Source organism: Camelus dromedarius, chromosome 3 (genome assembly GCF_036321535.1).
Source record: "Camelus dromedarius isolate mCamDro1 chromosome 3, mCamDro1.pat, whole genome shotgun sequence".
In the NCBI taxonomy this organism is placed as follows: Eukaryota; Metazoa; Chordata; class Mammalia; order Artiodactyla; family Camelidae; genus Camelus; species Camelus dromedarius.
In genome coordinates, this window is record NC_087438.1 from 64,180,487 (window position 1) to 64,194,551 (window position 14,065).

Below are 14,065 nucleotides of genomic sequence, written 5' to 3' on the forward strand. Positions count from 1 at the left end.
TCTTTTAAACTACAATATTGATTTAGACTACATAAGAGGTTAATGTGCATATTATTAACTTTAACGATAAAGAATAATTGTTTTAAATGCATTGTGAATTGTAGTCACTGTAGTTTACACTTCTGTGAAAGCTTAAATATCATTGAAGATTTTTCAATTAAATTTTAATAGGAAAGAATTCATTAGCTATCAGTGACAGATAAGCAATGTATTCCCACACAGCAGTGTATTTACCTTCCATATTGTAATTTTTAAAATGAGCTGTACAAACTTTGACTCACCTTTAATTTATTAATTTTACATTAAAAAAGAGATTTAATATGTGTGTGTTAGTTCAGTGGCCTCATAGAGCCCAGGATAATTGCATAATTTAACATTTATGGTCGTTTTTTCAATTTTTGGCCTTGGGAATAAATTTCAATACAGAACAGAGAACAGAGTCTTTAAGGTCTGGTGAAAATTTCACCTCTGGTTTAGGAGCTGTATTTTTCCCCACCTCTTGCCCTACCTGCTACTACCCTCATTTACAACTCTCATGTGCCATGAAAGATTGTATTAAAAAAAATTTTGCTCACTAAAACACATTGTAGTAGGTTTTATTTGTCACATCAACAACTTTATTTTCTCCCACAGAATTCAGGTGCAAGCATGAAAAGTAGATTCAGTTTTCAAAACCTTAGTTGTTCTTAAGGCTCATATTAAATGTCTTCTTTCTACCTAGCTTTGTGTGGGGTACTAGGTATGAACCAAAGAACAGAGGACATACATTACAACCTCAAATAGTTTACAAAAGGGTTGAAGAGATAAAATACATCTACCTATAATAAGCAGAGAGAATATTTAAGCCATATTTACGATAGAATCCATGTCAAAAGAGTAACCAAATCATTTCACTTTACATAGACCTTTAGATGAGATGATAAGCTTTGGAAACACTTAAAAGGCAAGTGTAACTCTCACAGTCTTCCTTAGACATTCTTTAAATTTTTCTTATATATGTGTACATTCATGTTAATCTTAATTTAGTAAAAAGAAAAAAACTACAAAAGACAGCACGTTTTGATATTTTTGTTCCCTCATTTTCACTTGCTTTACTTCAATTGTTATTCTATTTCAACTGACTTGGTTTTACTTGCCCTCAAATGACCAACAATGCGTAACAGATTCAGTCAAAAATGTACCACCTCTCCAAATAGCAAAACACAAGAATACACTCCAGAGTCCGAAATCTATGGTGAAAAAATTTACTTTAAACTTCTACAAACAGAGGATGAAAACCTTTACTTGATTTTTTCCCCACAGGAACTGCATGCAATTGTGTAAGAGGTTTCCAATACCTTCAACCAACCCCATGGAAAATCTCCCAAATCATCACCTTCTTTGTTACTATATCTTTATTTGCCAACAAAAGAGGTTCTGGAGGCTGAAGGATCGAAAGAAACAAAATCTGTGCCTAACGTTTAACACTTTTCATATTTGTTAAGAAACTAATACATTTATCAAACCCTATGTCCATGAGGTAGCGGCAATCTGTATTTTCTTGCTATTCAGTTGATTATTTCTCAAGGCCATTCCTAGGGAAAACGAGTATCAACCATCTATCACCACACTGCTTACTCTCTCAGTCACTCTTTTCTATTAGAACAAAGATATTAAAGAACTAGAGATACTTCCACACCAAAAACAGTGTAGGGCCTTCTAAAGTCACTTCTCAATCATTTTGCTATTCAAAATTTCAGTGGCATAGCCATCATTGGCAAAAATACTCTATCAGCACCTATCTTACAACTTGAAACAGATAAGCAATATAACTTTCAAGAGACCATGTTAGACACTGTGCAGAATATAATGGTGCTTACATTAAAAAAAAAAAAAGCCTTTTGCCTAAGATAGACCAAACGGTCATTTAACATAGTTTTAATTCATATTGATTTCTCCCAATCAGAAATCTATTATTCTTAATGAGGTCTTGCTCCACCCCTATGGTCCATGCTCCCTTTAATTAAATAATATTTAAATGTAAGCCAGCAGACAAGACATTTTCCAATATCTGTGCCATATCTTAGTATTTAGTAGGCTATGCCCATTGGAAGAGCTGGGTAATGTCTTGTCTATAGATTCATTCATTCAACAAACATTCATTGCTTACTATGTACCAGGCAGGTTCTATGTGTTGAGGAGACAGATGCACATAAAACAATTAAAAACAAAAAACCTGACTCATGGAGTTCACACTGAGGAAGAAGAAAGACAATGAATAAGAATATTTTACAGATTTTAGAAGGTGAGAAGCACTACAGAGAAAAAGTAAGTTGGGAAGGTCAGTGAGGAGATGAGGAGAGCTGGTACGTCCATGCGATTTTTAAAAGGGCTGTTGGAGAAGGTCTCAGTGAGAAAGCAACATACGGGCAAAGAAATGAAAGAGGCAAGGAAGTGACCTCTGGTCAGAGAAGTGATGGTGCCTGGTGTTTCTAGGAATATTCAGAAAGCTAGAGGCTCTGGAGGAATGGACTGGGGGTGGGGGAGCCAGTATTAGGTGACATAGTCAGAGAGGTCCAAGGAGGGTGGCAGATCACTGTAGGGTTTAGCCTTCACTCTGAGTGGGGAAGTTTTTGGAGGGTTTGGGTTGAAGCACGACAGAATCTGATGGCTGCCAACTGGAGAATAAGGTAGCGAGAGGGCAATGGAGGAGACAGGAGAAGACTTAGGAGGGCATTACAATAATGGGTGATGTAACGTGGTTGGATTCTGAATCTATTTTGAAGGTAGACAGAACTAACAGAATTTGCAGATGTCAATATCAAACAATATATTATGCCTGATATTATTGTTTGTAGACAGAAAACAATTAATTGAGTTTAGTCAAGTCAGTCTTTTTTTGCAAGGTCAAGAAGCATTCAACAAAGTTCTCTGAATAGGTATCTTTAGAATCTTGCCAAGGGGAAAATTTAGGTAAGAAAGGGTAATTTTATTTTTCACTTCTATTCATCTTTTCCTTCTAAAAAGTTATGTTTTTACAGTTATCAGTAATGGATGCCAACATTAGGTCTTTATACCCGATGCTATTTTTGACTAATTTAGAAAGTATCCTTCTGCCACTGCATGATTCAAGGGCAATTAAAAATTAACAGCAATTTCAACTAAAATAATAGTAAACATACAATATCAAATACTATAAACTTACTACTAGAAAGCACACACAGTAGTTTTATTTTTTTTTAAGTGGCTACACATAGTTAATGTGCTTATCTGGTTTGCTAAATGATGCTTTAAATGACTGGCTTTTCAGTTCCTAAATTCTGTAGCCTTGATTATGTGCCAGTTAAACAAACGAAAACAATCACAGAAATACCAGTGATGGACCTAACCATTAATTACCTTCTTAATTATTCCTTCTTTTCATCCTTTCATCATTCCAGTTAGATCCTATGATATGCTGCTCTGCTTGCTGAGAGTGTCTGAGGAGTGGGGTTGACTACAGGATGCAGTGTTGATGTCTAAAATGCACTGCATTCTGCAAAGCACTAGAGAGTGAGGCAAAGCCATCGCCTGTAATCATTTTATTTGATGCTGTAGGGTTAGAAGTGCAAGGAATGAAGGCAGCATCTAAAGAAGTGCATTTTATTTCTGATCATTTTTGGCTATTTAAAGAACCTAAATGTATGGGAACAAAGATGATATAATCTCTCGTTTCCCTCTTACTCATTCTTGTCAAGACTAAAGCAGACCTATGGTTACCAACTGGCTTTTCCTTAACTTTCATCATTTTGGATAAAAATGCCTATCCCTCTTCTTTCCAGTGCAGGAAACTAGAAATTTTGATTTGGATGCAAAGTAGAAACTGCAGCAGTGCTGGATGAGGACAGGGGGGTGGGGGAGTGGGGAGGTGGCAGTGAGGTTGATAGCGTCAACCACCACGACAGCTGGAAGAGACTCTTAGCCTTACTTGAGAATGTGGCAATTTTCCATGTTGACAGTTTCAAGAGAGAAAGAGGAATACCTTTTGAAACATTCATTACTTGAGTGTCTGCTTGTCTCACTTCAGAAATGTAAGTATGATTAAGACATAGTCCAACTCACAAGGCACACACAATTTAGTGGGCATAACAGACATGCAAATACACAATTACAATGAGGGTTGTGAGCGCTGTAATAAACATAAGTAAATGGTACAATGGGGGCACTGAGAAGGAAGCATATCATTCTCAACCTCTAGCAACAGGAAGGGGAAAAGCAAGTGAAGATTTTTTCCCAGTGGGGATGACCTTAGTCATTTATGGTAGTTACACGTCTCCATCACCAGCAATTTTAGAAGTGAAGGCCAATTACATAAAAAGAAGATTGTAACAATTTATGGTAAAGAATATTTAGCTTAAACCCATTTGTTTATCCTTTTAATAGGGTTTCTATAACACAAATCCTAGATCTGTTAAATAATGACTGTAAAATAGATCCTTAAAAATATGTTAAGGCTGATGCATTTATCCATAATCTAGTCAAATACTAAGGGCTATCTTTTTTCTATGGATTTTTATAGGGAAAGAAAATCTCCCAAGGGAATTAAAATTAGAAAGAGACTCTCTCACCTTAACTCATAAAAATAAACCTATAACAGATTTTAAAGCATCTACTCTATTACCTCAGCTCTTCTTATGGTGAAAAGACATTCCTCTAACCGTAACAACAAACGTCAGAAATGTCTCCAATGGGCATCTCCTCTGGCAATCTTCAAAAGCGCACTGAGGATTAAACAAGACGCACTGACTGGCTAATTCTCTCTCACTCTTAGCCTTTGCTCTTTGAGGTCACAACACTGACACGTTTACAAAGAACTGTGGGAAAGCCAGCACCCTCCCCCCCAGCCCCCGCTTGCTGGCTACCTGTTTTGTGGGCAAGCGGATGACTTCAGTTTGTGCAAGCTACTGGTCTGAGCATTAAAGTCACTCAAAAGATACTGAATGATATTCTTGCTCCCAGAATAGAAAGTTAATCCCGATCCATCAGTGGTGGGCTTTGTCCAAGGTCATTTTGCTGCTGACAAGTAGCACAGTTTGCTGGGTGTGATGTGTTATAAAAATGTGTGCATGTGTGTGGGGACCCAGTAACTACCTCTTTGTTGCCATGTCTCTGAAAACAGAGGCTTTCAATAGTACTGAAAGCAATTCATACCCACAGGGGCCTTTTATTTGGGGCCTACCTTGCACAAATTAAGCTCTTTGGTTTAATTTCTTCAGTTGCCACAGTTTGAAATGGTTATACTTTAATCTTTCTAAAAAAAATTATAATCAAGATTTCCATCGTTCTATAAACTGGAATTCCAGTCATAGCACAGAACGGTGTTACAGTTGAGGGGATTCCATCAGGTCCACCAAAACAGAAAACAACCTTTGTTGGAGACATCTCCCAACCCTCCCCTTACCACTAAAGATGGGGCTTTGACCTTATCCTTTTTCACTGACTGACCTCAACATATTTTCAACATTTGATTGGTTTAATTACATAAACTTGACACTCTTCATTGGGTTCCCACTGGGTCTGGCTCAGGGACTGAGTAATAATAACAGGGCTTCTCTTTTCTCACTAAGTCATGAAGCAGGTTTCATTGTGGCAGCAAAATTGATCCTCTAGCGTTGTGGCTCTCAGCCCACTAGGTTTAGTACACCTTTCCTCATGTTGAAGATTTTGTAATGCCCTCCTTCCTGTTTTGAAATACAACAGAACCCATACACAAATGACTTCAAAATTTAATATAATGCTTTAATGCTATTATAGAGAGGCCTAAATAGAAAGTTGTGTACAATAAAAACATAGGTTGATGTATTCAAGTAATATTTATTGAGTATCTACTATGTGCTATGCCATACAAAGAAAAAAAAAGAAGAAAGGTCTCTGCTCTCCTGGAGTTTGCTTGCAGCAGGGAGGAAGGGAAATGAGAATAAATATTGAACATAATAAGTAGATTACATTGCATGTTAGAGAGTGATAGATGTTAACAGAAAACAGAAAAAAATAGAGCAGGGTAAGGCATTTGAAGAATGTTGGGTAGGGGTACAGTATATACATTTAATTAGGATGATGAGCGAAGACCTCATTGAGAAGGAGGTTGGAGCCAAGAATTGAACGAGATAAAGGAATAGTCAAGTGGCTACCTGGAGAAGAGTGTTCCAGGAAGAGGAAACAACTACAGCAAAAGCCTGATGGGCTCAGGGACCCTGATAGGGGGACACAGTAAGCAATGGGAAGAACAGAACAGGTCAGGGAAGCTACAGAGAACTGGGTCATGAAGTGTCTTGGAGATATACCTAAGGTCTTTGGCATTTACTGTGTAAAGCGACAGCCATTTATAAGACTTGAGTAAATAATATGTATTTCAGGATGTAATCTAGACTCAGATAATCATAAAACAGATTTTAAACCTATATCGATGTCTGTATTTAGTCACGCAGGACATGGAATAATTTTCACTATTTAAGATTGTCTAATGCTTTTTAAAACATTTAGCATCCCAGCCTTCAACCTCCAGCACAAGTAGTGCTCCCCAACCACAATAGCAACTTAATTCCTCCACAGATTTCTAAAGCACCCAAGGGGGCAATACTGCCCTCTCCCAACTGAGAATCATTTCCCGACAGCAACAGTTCTTAAATATTTTGGCTTTAGGAACTCTTAAAAATTACTGAGGATCACAAAGAGCTTTTTTTATGTGTGGGTTATATCTATCAAAGTTTACCATTTTAGAAATTAAAAATGAGAGCATGTAAAGATATACTGTGTCCTTGGGTTGGAAGAATTAATACTGTTAAAATGACCATACTACAGACTCCATGCAATCCTTATCAAAGTATCAAAGACATTTCTCACAGAACTAGAGCAAATTTTAAAATTTGAATGGAAACACAAAAGACCCTGAATAGCCAAAACACTCTTGAGAAAGAAGAACAGGGCTGGAGGAATCACACTCTCTGACTTCAGACTATACTACAAAGCTACAGTAACCAAAAAACTATGGTATTGGCACAAAAACACATAGATCATTGGAACAGAGAGCCCAGAAAGAGATCCACATACTTATGGTCAATTAATCTATGACAAAGGAGACAAGAATACACAATGGAGAAAAGACAATCTCTTCAATAAGTGGTGCCTGGAAAACCGGGCAGCTACATGTAAAAGAATGAAATTAGAACATTCTCTAACACCATATACAAAAATAAACTCAAAATGAACTGAAGACTGAAAACCATAAAACTCCTCAGGGAATACACAGGTAAAACACTCTCTGGCATAAATCATAGCAAATTTTTGGATCTGTCTTCTAAAGCAAAGGAAATAGAAGCAAAAACAAACAAATGGCACCTAATTAAACTTAAAAGCTTTTGTACAGCAAAGGAAACCATCAACAAAACAAAAAGACAACCTGCTCAATGGAAGAAAATATTTGCAAATAATATGACCAATAAGGGGTTAATATCTAAAATATATAAACAGCTCATATAACTCAACATCAAAAAAAAAAAAAACCCTGATTAAAAATGGGCAAAAGACCTGAATAGACATTTTTCTAAAGAGGAAATGCAGACGGCCAACAGGTACATGAAAAGATGCTCAGCATCGCTAATCATCAGAGAAATGCAAATCAAAACCACGATGAAGTATCACCTCACACCTGTCAGAATGGCTACCATCAAAAAGAACACAAATAAAAATGTTGGCAAGGATGTAGAGAAAAGGGAACCCTTGTATACCATTGGTGGGAATATAAATCGGTGCAGCCACTGTGGAAACCAGTATGGAGGTTTCTCAAAAAACTAAAAAGTAGAACTACCATATCACCCAGCAATTCTACTCTGGGGTATATATCCGAAAAAAACAAAAACACCAATTGGAAAAGCACTCAATGTTCATAGCAGCGTTATCTACAATTGCCAAGATATGGAAGCAACCTAAGTGTCCATCAGCAGATGAATGGATAAAGAAGATGTGGTATATACACACAATGGAATACTATTCAGTCACAAAAGAAGGACATTTTGCCGTTTGCAACAACACAGAAGGACTTGGAGGGTATTATACTAAGTAAAGTAAGTTAGAGAAAGACAAATAGTGTATGATATCACTTATATGTGGAATCTAAACAATACAACAAACTAGTGAATGTAATAAAAAAAGAAACAGACTCACAGATATAGAGAACAAATTAGTGGTTACCAATGGGAGAGGGAAGGGGGAAGTGGCAATAACAGGGGAGGGGTAGTTAAGAGGTACAAACTATTATGTATAAAATAAGCTACAAGGATGTATTGTGCAACACGGGGAATATAACCAATATTTTATAATAACTATAAATGGAGTATAACCTTTAAAAATTGTGTATCACTATATTGCACACCTGTAACTTACATAATATTGTACATCAGCTATACTTCAATTAAAAAATTTAGAGCATGTAAAACTATTATTCATTCAGCAATAACAATAAATCCATGACACGTTAACAACAGAGTGATCAAATATTACATAGACTTTGAAAAACTCCATTGCATACTCATGAGAGAATGACAGTGAAAAAAGCAAATAACATCTTAGTATTACTATGAAAATAGTTTTGACTTCACAGCTCCCTAAATGGGTCTTGGGGATCCCGAGAGATTCCTGGGCCACACTTTGAGAACTGTAAGAGCAATGGAAATAAAGTTTAGTGTATTTATTAGTTTATTTCCCTTGGGATCTAGAACTAGCTGCAAAATAATATGTATAGTATTATGTGTAACTAGATGCATTCTTGAGTCCTAGAAGTAAACTGTCTTGGTATATGCTGGGAAGCTTAAAATCTATGACAGAAGAAATAAAACAAGACATAAGAAACCGAGAGAGAAATGGCAGGTTACAGGAATTATTGAGAAGAGGCAACAGAGAAGTTACGTCTCAGCCTTTAAGAGTTTAGACAAATTATGGTAAATTTAAAGATTTTATTTTCAATTAATATTTATTAAGAAACTACATGCAAGTGACTTGTTACAAGATTAGAAATGCAGAAGTTGTTTGGTCTAAAATAAGCACATAAATGTATCATAAGCTCCTTTGTTTTTATAAGCCCTTGTAGATACTCTAGTACCTACAGTAAATATAGATTCAATTAGATTCCCCACAGAAAAGCATGAGGTTTCAGATAATCTTTCCTACCAGTACATCAATTAGCTGGAGAGAACTTCTGAATGGGATAAAAATCTTTTAGACTTAAAAAATTAAAAACTGTATTAGGTGATTAAACCTTTCATATTTTTAGGCAATAAAACTGAAAATTGCCATCTGTCAAGCCTTTGCCTTTAGAATGATATATTTGCCTTTTTAGTTCTCTTCTACATAATATCTACTCATCAGGTGTGTGTTATTCGTCTTGGCACCTACTGCAGGATCTCAGATCCTGAGGGCTGGGAGAGAAGCCTTGGAGGCCAAGTTCAAGAGCTCTTTTCTGGTTAGTTTGTCAATGTCCTTTTTGAAAGAGTAGTTTCCAAAACTGAGTTCGTGCCCCAGTATGGCTGATGAGTCCAGAAAAGAGTATCATTCTCAACATTCTCCTTTTACTCAGTGTAACAAAACTCATGTATGAATTGTTTAATCTCGTGGAGATTTAATTCAATTCAAACTCAAAGTCTTCTGTATTTTCTGCTTTTAAAGCAAGGCATCACTGTTTTGGACCCAGGTAAGACTTTGATACTTTTTAAAAAATTTATATTTTTTTTATGTTTATCTTACAGAACTAAGCCTATTATTTCAATCTGTTAATTATATATGCATACCTATATAAATTGTATATTGTGTATATAATATATGCATATAAGCACCATACATACATTGCTCTTGTGTAAAATAAATTAACTATCCTTCCTAGCAAGTTTGATAAGGAAGCAGCCAATTATCTCCTCAAAGTCATTAGTAAATACGTTGAACAGGTTAGACCAAGGACAGAGCCCTGCATTCCTCTGCTTGGCATCCCCATTGCCAGCAATCCTTTAATATAATCACCCTTTGAGCTTGACCGGTTAGTCATTTATGAATCTAACTGTACTATCATATAATCCAAATTATATGTAGTAAGATTTTTTTCAAAAGCCTAGTTAAATCCAGATCCTCTCTACAGCATTTCTCTAATCCACCATTTTAGAAAATACATTTCTTATTTACACAACTATATCATAATGTGATAAAATATAAATAATCATTTAATTTTAAACAATGATTCTAACATCTAAAAGGATTTCTTCAAGCACCGAGGGAAATCCTGGAGCTAGCCCTCCAAGCCAAATCAGCAATTCTCTATTTCTTTACTCAGAGGATCATTCTGTAATCTTCATTCCCCAGAACTCACTTAATTATTTTATAGTATTTCTCTTCCCCTCATTTCCCATTGATAGTGGGACCACCAATTTCTCAGCCCATAGTCCTTCACCTCTAGAGCATATCAAACCCAATTATGAATCTCTTTTGTCATCCCACCTATTCTTCCAGAGCAGTATCTTCTAACCATGTGACCTGCATATGAATCACACATGATTCCTATAATTCCCTGTAAAACACCAGTTCAGACACGGGCTTCACCAGCCCCTGTGTTAAATTATCATTTTAATTCCTCTTTTCACAAATAATTGTTATCAACTGTTCAGTTTGAGAAGAACACTTTTGCATTTCTATAATTAGAATATGATTTAGCTTTTTAAAAATATAATTACTAAAAGGGAGCAACTTTTATTTCTATGTGAGATACGGTGTCATAAAAGGATGGAGAGGAGAGATTTGCTTTCTTTTCTTGTGATGCCTTCATTGGTTTAGTCTCATTCTTAAGGAAGAGGTTTATATAGCGTTAAGATATTTAACATATGTGTGTCATATTCTTTTCTTAACTAGGTGTATTATAATGATAAGAATGTCAGGTGTTGGATATTTTTGATGCATTATAAATTGGATGAAATTTCTTCTCAAAGTATACTATCTGCTGAATAGTCTTTTACAGGTTTATTTATTAAAAAGCAAATAGGAACATTAGGTTATAGAAAGGAAATAAAGCATACTTGGGAAATGTATGATACATGTTGCTTAAAACTTTGGTTTTATGTTTCAAGAAACGGAGATCTAAGATTTTAGCATGGTGAAAAGTATCAAAATTAAGAATGACACCCACAAATAACCCCTTTTTATTTGGTAAGTTGTTTTACCCTTGATAATTCACACATATGAAGGAATTCCACTGCATTTTATATGTAACACTTTCAATGGGACTATGTAGAATTTAAAGGATATCTATTTTCTCCTCTAACTAGATTTTAAATAACGATCACAAAATCTAAGGCTGCACTTATCAGATATCATCAATGTTATTAAATGTGATCATGGCAATTAAAGGCATGTGCTATTGTAAATTCAAACTGCTACAGTTCTATAAAAGCAGCAACATAGCTACTTCTTCTACTAGAGCCACTGTCTTCTGAGAGCCACTCAAGCAACAATTGTATGTATCTCATGCAATTTGCTTGAGTAACCCACACATGTTAATTTTTTAAAAGGATACTACCTTGGATGTATATGTGCTTGGCATTTCACCAACTGTATATAAAACTTCCAAAGAAGAGACTCGCCTTTTTCTGTACAGCTACCTTTTCATTTTCTTTCTCTGAATAGACCCATAATGTTCAGGGAAAATACCAGGAATAATAAATCCAAATCTCTGTATAAAATATACCTTCATGACACACTCAAGCTGGAAATCACAGGAACCAATAAAAATGCAGGCAGCCTACTGATAATGAGGTCAGAAATACAAATAAATTTCCTTTTAATGAAGACTGGAGGTGCAGTAATCAAAGTGTTAAAATTCATTTCATGCATATCTCATTTGCTTCTTAGCTGATATTTACCACGCAATTCTGTGAGAAAGTAGAGGCCTAAGATGCTCCAGATAAATGGCTCAATTAATTGTACAGAGGTAGACTTCTTTGAGCTGAGCCGGAGCTGTGAGCTCTTTATTAAAAGCACTATTCTGTAGCCCATAACCTTGTTCCTTGACTCCTCTCTGGTTTCCAATTTAAACAAGTCCCCATGCGGCCTGCTCTAAAGGGCTTTGTCTCCCTGTCATTGTTAAGAGAGCTGAGGCATCCTGGAAGTGTGAAATCAGACCTCATGAGTTGAACGGTTCCCCAGGGAACGCCGGACTGCGCAGAAGGTCAAAGTCATGGGCCGGACCATCTAAAAGTGTCTGATCGCTGGTCTGTGACACAGCAAGCTGGGGGTGGGGGGAGACTGAAGAAGACTGAAATTGAACACATCTTAATTAAAGCCCACAGACAGCAAAACAAAATGTTTTCTAGGCAGCCTGTCAAATGGGGCTTAAATTTAGCTCTGCTAATGAATCTGAGCTGCTAACTGTTATTTCTTAAGATAATAAGATTCTCACGGAAGCTGATAAAAAAAAACTGTAGCATGTCTTTTTCTGCTGTTTTGTTACTTAAATATTTTCCAACAATGAAGACAGTTTTCCTAAAGAAAAACATGGGAACAGTCTATGCAAATAAAGGGGTAGTAAACATCTCTCTTAATAACTAGTAGATTTCCAGACATAAGGCTGGTGAGTTGCAAATCTTTATGTGTAGCCTTGTTTTAGGAAAAGGTATGTTCACTGAATGGGACGATTTCAGTGACAGATTACGTTAATTATAAAATTCTGACCCTCTCTTCCTTTTTTTTAACCTCTCCCTCTGTGGTCTCCTGAAAGAGACGGTGCATTAATTTGAGAGATCAGTTCACCTGGAGTGGAGAAGTTTTATATTAGTGTACCTTTAAATACAGCGAAAAGGTAGGGCATCTTTTGAAAGAGTTGCACGGTTGTCCCCTATCAGTGTTTCTGAAACTGAGTGGCTGGAATCCCTGGGGAGGCTGTGACCTCTTCCTCGGGAGCTCAAAAAAACAACGTAGGGGAAAATGAAGGGGAGGGGTTGAGGAGAAGAACCCTTTTCTTCTTCTCCTCTAAGAACTTGAAAGAACCAATAGGCTAGGTCTAAATACTCTGCAAAGAAAGCCTCACTCAATATAGAAGACTTTAAATGTTCAGCTGAAAGCAGAAATCAGGCCCTAAGGAAGAATAATTACAAGCTAGAAAAGACAAATTCCACCAGACATGAACTGTTTCCCACCACCAAAAAAAAAAAATTCTCCCCATTGGTCTTTCTCTTCTCATAGTCTGTCCAGTTTTAAGGAGCACTCGATTTAGCAGTAGAATCTTCCCTAGTGAACACAGGGCCAGACAGTCTGCAGGTTTTGCTTTGATGGTCCAGAGAGACAGTAACCTTTTCACTGGTTAACTGAAAGGTAAGTAAGTTGTCCTGCGCAGTATTTTTCAGTTCGTCAAACTTTTTCCTTCACGAAGAATTTAGCTGACCAACTTTGAAAAAGAGTGCCACTTTCTCAGGCTGTGAAAGACTGCCCACAATTTGACTGAAATTTCAATCCACTCTTGTGCCTCACTCAATGCCTGTGTATGTGTGGGAGTTGTAAATTGAGGCCTTAACCACCAGAGTTAATCTCTTTTTTAAATCTGTATTAACCTTAATGATTTGAAGTGCACTGTCCAACACTGGGCTATTGAGACGGAAGAAAAAACTACCCTCGACTATCAACAGTTTATTAGGGGCTTAACTGAAGTGACCTACTGTAGTAGCCTTCAGCTGAACAAGGCTATAGGCTTTTTGTGGAAAGGGAAAGAATTGAGGGTTTCATTAAAAAGTAATTTGTGCTTTATACTCACTCATTCAAAGAGAGTCTCAATTGCTCTTTATTCACACAGAGTTAATACAGTATCACAATGTTTCTCAATGAATGTGTTGTAACAAAAGTAAAATTTTACATTTTGAAAGGAAAAAAGTCTAACTGCAGTAAGATGGATGGCTACTTAAAAGATGTTAGAATCTCTTTTTCTTGTGCTCCTGTTAAATGATGGAGTATTGTAATTTTAAAATTTTTGCTGAAATTCTGGGAGTTTAACTTTATGTTCTGATCATTAAAAATATTTTAATAA

General features: G+C 36.2%; 1 protein-coding gene across 15 annotated transcripts in view; it reads right to left on the reverse strand.

The window, feature by feature from the left end:
- Nucleotides 1–14,065, reverse strand: part of MCTP1 (multiple C2 and transmembrane domain containing 1) — a 481,548-nt gene that overhangs the window by 159,845 nt on the left and 307,638 nt on the right. The gene's annotated exons all lie outside the window — the stretch shown is intronic.